Source organism: Oncorhynchus mykiss, chromosome 7 (assembly GCF_013265735.2).
Source record: "Oncorhynchus mykiss isolate Arlee chromosome 7, USDA_OmykA_1.1, whole genome shotgun sequence".
NCBI classification, from domain to species: domain Eukaryota; kingdom Metazoa; phylum Chordata; class Actinopteri; order Salmoniformes; family Salmonidae; genus Oncorhynchus; species Oncorhynchus mykiss.
The window spans coordinates 25,285,226-25,291,225 of NC_048571.1; the positions used below are offsets into that span (position 1 = coordinate 25,285,226).

At 43.2% G+C, this 6,000-nt stretch overlaps 1 protein-coding gene across 6 annotated transcripts in view; it reads right to left on the minus strand.

Moving 5' to 3' along the window:
* The window catches only part of LOC110527565 (ras-associated and pleckstrin homology domains-containing protein 1), a 75,626-nt gene extending 70,007 nt beyond the window's left edge, over window positions 1–5,619 (minus strand). For 3 of the 6 annotated variants that reach the window (XM_036983055.1, XM_036983054.1, XM_036983053.1), the window contains exon 1: window positions 5,148–5,618. The gene's annotated coding sequence lies outside the window, so the exon portion shown is untranslated. Of the gene's footprint in view, window positions 1–3,367; window positions 3,408–5,147 lie in introns of those variants that run through there. The other 3 variants (XM_036983051.1, XM_036983049.1, XM_036983050.1) reach the window with 2 other exon arrangements.
* Window positions 5,620–6,000: the final 381 nt, after the last annotated feature.

Here is a 6,000-nt window from a genome sequence, read left to right on the forward strand (position 1 = left end):
AAGTTCCAAGAGAAAATGGACAGACAAGTATTTTTGTACTGCATAATGGGACTAGCTCACGGTCTTATTTTCCAGAAGGCAGTCAATCATTTTAAACGAGCAAATTTCCAGTCACACCGTGCCCACTTTGACAAAACATATCCGCCACAAAGCAACCTCAGGAACAACAAAATAGTGCAAATCAAAGGACTGCTCAAAGAACAACAAATGGACAGATCTAGCACTGTTGCAGAGAAAACGACAGAGGCAACAAGAAGGCGAGAAACAAGAAGGCCTTCACAGACACGGAGATAGCCAAAATATTGTATGCCGATTTCACAAACAAGGAAGCTATTTTAAAGAAAATTAAGGGACTGCAACTCTCAGACTCAACCATAACAAGACACATAGAAGACATCAGCAAGCAACTGATTACTGACATATCCGTCGCCGTGTTTTAGGTATTGCGCTTGACGAAAGCGCTGATGTGACTGACATTGCCCCAATTATGTGTTTGGGTCCTTTTCCCTCAAAACAGGTCGATCAGAGAGGAACTTCTTTGTTTACTGCCCCTTCAGGGACAAACACGAGAGGATATTCTGAAAGCCCTTGTTAAAATTTTTTTGCTGATAATATTGACTGATCAAATCTGGCACCTTGGCTCACTGACGGCGCCCCAAACATGCGAGGGAAGGAGAAGGGACTCAACAATGAACATTGTGAAACAAAAAACAGAGAAACAGACTGACCAATGCACACCTGGATTGCCTCACAAGGATAGCAAAAGACTATACCTTTTGAATTAATTCGGTCAAGGAGCAGAAGGCATATTTTCACTCATCCAGCTACTGAACTAAACCTTAGTAAATGAAGGTAATGGGGCGGCAGGTAGCCTAGTGGTTAGAGAGTTGGGCCAGTAACCCGAAAGGTTGCTATATCAAATCCCCGAGCTGACAAGGTAAAACTCTGTCATTCTGCCACTGAACAAGGCAGTTAACCCACTGTTCCTAGGCTGCCATTGTAAATAAGAATTTGTTCCAAACTGACTTGCCTAGTTAAAGGTTAAATAAAAAAACGAATAAATAAGATATAGGTCTTATATGTGTGTGTGTGTGTGTGTGTATATATATATTTGTGATGTACATCAAAACAATTGCGTGTGTTCCATTGCTCTCAATCGGTAATATTTGAAGAAAAAGTACAAAAAATTAAAGATATGTGCAGCCCTCTGACAAAGTTGCCCCCTTACAAAGAACAGTGAGTAACACTGCCCTAGACACTTGAGATATGTGAGGACTGGATAGGCATAAGCAATAATTACACAAATTCAATCTAGCCTATTGAAAGGCAAGGTGGAGCTACTTTCAGAACTCCAAACGTGAACGGGAAGTAGGGCTCAACTTTCGAATGGATACGTCTTTGCTGTGATATGCACAACACCTCACTTATGCAATTCCTTCCATTATTTTCCCTCTTTTCTTTTGGCATGACAGTGAAATCGCTGTCATGCCAAAAGTGAAACCACAACTCCTGCTACTTGCTGTCCTTTGTAAATGTAAACAGTGTTCACTAGGAAACTATGAAACCACCTACTGGATAGTTGGTTGTCATCATCATCTGGCCCACAACTGGGGTGTATTCACCAAGGACCAAACTAAAGCATACAGGCCCAAATGGAGAGGGACCTACCAGAATGTGTCCAATAAATTATTGTTTTTGTTTTTCATTGCAAAACATTCTGCACTAATGAATACACCCATGTTCTGTTGGTAAATTTACTTTGGTGATAGGTCTTTATTTTACCAGGTAAGTTAACTGAGAACGCATTCTCATTTACAGCAACGACCTGGGGAATAGTTACAGGGGAGAGGAGGGGGACGAATGAGCCAATTGTAAGCTGGGGATGATTAGGTGACCGTGATGGTATGAGGGACAGCTTGAGAATTTAGCCAGGACACCGGGGTTAACACCCCTACATAAGTGCCATGGGATCTATAAGTGCCATGGGATCTTTAGTGACTACAGAGAGTCAGGACACCCGTTTAACATCCCATCCAAAAGACGGCAACCTACACAGGGCAATGTCCCCAATCACTACCCAGGGGCATTGGGATATTTTTTTTTTTTTAGACCTGAGGAAAGCGTGCCTGCTACGGGCCCTCCAACACCACTGCCAGCAGCATCTGGTCTCCCATCTAGGGACTGACCAGGACAAACCCTGCTTAGCTTTAGAAGCAAGCCAGCAGTGGGATGCAGGGTGGTATGCTGCTGGCACTGCCTATAGAAAGGTTACTGCTCTGTCTCCCAACAACACAGAGGCCTCATTTCGCTAGCAATCTTACCGCGTTCCAGCAGAGCCTGTGCCTCCTCGCAAGAAGAAAGAGCTCATCAATAAGAAACCTCTAGTGGGGCTGGGAAAACAGAGTAAAAAATGCCCACCCAACAAATGTTTGTTCTGATATTTTAGCAGGCATTGGCAACCTGGGTACATATGGCATCCCGTGAGAGGCCTTGCACTCTGCTCCTCTTTACAAAGAGGAGCAATGAACTCTACGTTCATTGAAGGGTCATTAACTTAACAGTGTGAATGTCTGTCTGAAGCTAAGAGCGGAGAAACCCAGTCATACTCTCAATTCTGTGTTTGTCTTTGAACCACAGGCTCTATTTAGCCAAGAAACACTCATATACATGCATTAACAGTCAAAAGTTGACACACCTACTCACTCCAAGGTTATTTATTTGTACTATTTTCTACTTTGTAGAATAATGATTCCCTGTGTTATTTCATAGTTTTGATGTCTTCACAAATATTCTAAAAATGTAGAGTAGTAAAATAAAGAACAACCCTTGAATGAGTAGGTATGTCCAAACTTTTGACTGGTATTGTACACACATCGCTTTAGGAAAGTATTCAGACCACTTGATTTTTTCCCACATTTTGTTATCTTACAGCCTTATTCTAAAATTGATTAAATAGCTTTTTTCCCCCTCAATCAGTTTGGGTTACACACTTATGACCCCTCATTGGAAAAGGTGAGACTCACAAACACGTCGGTTCTGATGGCCACAATCCTCACAAGACCTGCCTGAAGGTAGCTCGGTACCAGTAAAAAAAAATGTTAGTACTGTAAATATAGTGCATTTGTAATGTATTCAGACCCCTTGACTTCTCCCATATTTTGTTACAGCCTTAGGCTAAAAATGGATTTTTTCCCTCATCAATCTACACAGAACACCCCATAATGACAAAGCAAAAACAGGTTTAAAAAACTGAAATATCACATTTACATAAGTATTCAGACCCTTTACTCAGTACTTTGTTGAAGCACTTTTGGCAGCGATTACAACCTTGAGTGTTCTGGGGTTTGATGCTACAAGCTTGGCACACCTGTATTTGGAGAGTTTCTCCCAGTCTTCTCTGTAGATCCTCTCAGGCTCTGTCAGGTTGGATGGGGAGCGTTGCTGCACAGCTATTTTCAAGTCTCTCCAGAGATGTTCGATCGGGTTCAAGTCTGATTGAAGGACACACTTGGCTGTGTGCTTAGGGTCTTTGTCCTGTTGGAAGGTGAACCTTCACCCCAGTCTGAGGTCCTGAGTGCTGACACCACCATGCTTCACAGTAGGGATGGTGCCAGGTTTCCTCCAGACGTGACGCTTGGCATTCAGGCCTTAGGAAAGTATTCAGACCCCTTGACTTTTTCTACATTTTGTTATGTTACAGCCTTATGCTAAAATTGACTAAATAGATTTTTGCTAGGTAGCTGGATAATGTTAGCTCAAGGGGTTACGTTTAGGAGTTAGCTAAAAGGTTTAGTATTAGCTAAAAAGGTTTAGCTAAAAGGTTTAGGGTTAGCTAACATGCTAAGTAGTGGCAAAGTAGCTCAAAAGTAAGTAGTTGCTAATTGTCCATGATGAGAGCTGTACAGACAACATGTGGGTTGCTAGACGTTTGCGTTATATGTCCAGGATTGGGAGACAATATATCCACAGGGAACATATAATTACATCAATTTTTCAAAGTGATGGTAGTGCATTCAGATTTCTATCAGCTGAAGCATGTGCAGAAGAACCATGTAAGCACGTGCACGAACTCAGCAAGTGTGCATTCATTTGTATCTACTGAGCATGCTTCAGGTGATATAAATACGAATGCACTAGCAATGCTTTGAACAGTTCAAGCAATTATACTTTCCTGTGGATGTATCATCTCACATTCCTACCACCGGAAGGACCAGACACAAGAACCGGTAAAAGTATGTTAATATATAATTGTATTCAACATTATGGCGTGTAGAAATCGTGAGAGCAAACTTTCCTGATTCAAACGCAAATTTATGCCAGACACAGAATTCAATGCAATTCAACCTCGCGTATCCACGCTATACATACACATTTGGTGTCCCAGATTTACGTTTACTATTATGTCTAGTCCGAGACCCGTCTGAACTGGGTGGGGACACTGGCATCAATATCGTTGTTCAACGAGGCAATAGGCCTATCGTGTCGCTGAAAATGACATTGCGCAGTAGGCTATTCTCCGTTACACAAATCGATTTGGATGAGAGACGATGAAGTCATAAAATTTGCATGAAAGCGTTTTACCCATCCTTGACCATCATCAACTGACATTCATATAAGCAATTCACACAAACAGTGCTACAGTGCTATCCCGGCCTGTTTTTTTTAAACAGTCAGTAGTATAATGACCTAACAGCAGTTGTCCAGTTATCTTTTTCAATAGGTCATGGTCAGTCTGTGGTGTTCCCTAGTCTGGCCAGCCACACACACCCTTTATCCAAGGAGTATTCAATGGCCGCATAAGAACACCGCAAAAGCATAGAACTCTTTCAAACAGACCACTAGCTTTGACATCATAGGGTTTATAAAAAGGTAGATGTTGATCTAAAAACACAGACATATTTTAAATGTTAGGTCCTATACAACCAACTACCCTTCCTCAACAAACAATTCACACCCAGCAGGCTATCATTCCCTGTCTCCCGGCCCTTTCTTCGTGGGGACGCTACAATAAGGATCACCTAGGCTGGTACACCGTAACTCGTTTAAGGTATTTTTTGTTATTAAGTAGATTGTTGGGTTTTATCAATAAATAAATACATCCTAATCACATCTGGAGGTGAGAAAAGCTGATTTCAAAATCCACTTACAGTCAAATTGGGATTTAACAGCGGCTCCTCTTGTGTTCACCCCAATGGATGATGAAAACCAAAGGCAGTAATGGTCGAAATAACACGCTTCTGTGAATCAATTGAGAGAATTGTAGTGCCCGTTGTCCTCATTTTTTTAAACTAACAGCTCGGCATGCAAACACATACATACTCCCATCCTCGTTCTCTTTCTCAGGATTGTTGCGTGAGGCACGCTATGCGTCTCCTGTTTCCTGTCCAGCCCAGAATTAGGCTCGAATCATCTATCCTGGGAGTGAACAAGCGCCTCTCCAACCTAGTGTACTAGTATGCAATTGCAGCACGCAAATCGGGGCGTTCCTGCTTGTGGGCATTCCTGCGTTTGCAGGAACACACCTCTCGAGCATCCCATTGGTTCCTTCATGAACACCCCCCCTCGAGTATCCCATTGGTTACTTCACGAACACTCCCCCCTCTCGAGCATCCCATTGGTTCCTTCATGAACACCCTCCCTCGAGCATCCCATTGGTTTCTGCATTAACGCCCTCCCCACCCCCCTCGAGTACCCATTGGTTCCTGAATGAAGGCCCCCGTCCATGCTTGGGTATGTCTTGCGGCACTTTCGAATGTGGGTCAAAAGGGAAATATTTTCAACCACGCCTCCTGTGTACCGGAGTCCTCTTTTCCAGCTGGACAGTGTCCTTCCCTCCCAGTCGTTAACAGAACTGCAGGAAACCGTACAGCTAACTGGCTAGTTAGGTGCGACACCGTGTGTTAGCTTTCTCCCGCCTGCTGTGTACCCAACAAAATCATGCCTGACAGGCGGGGGCAAGGATACTGTCTACACGTCACCCCTGCAGGCGTGAGCGACTCC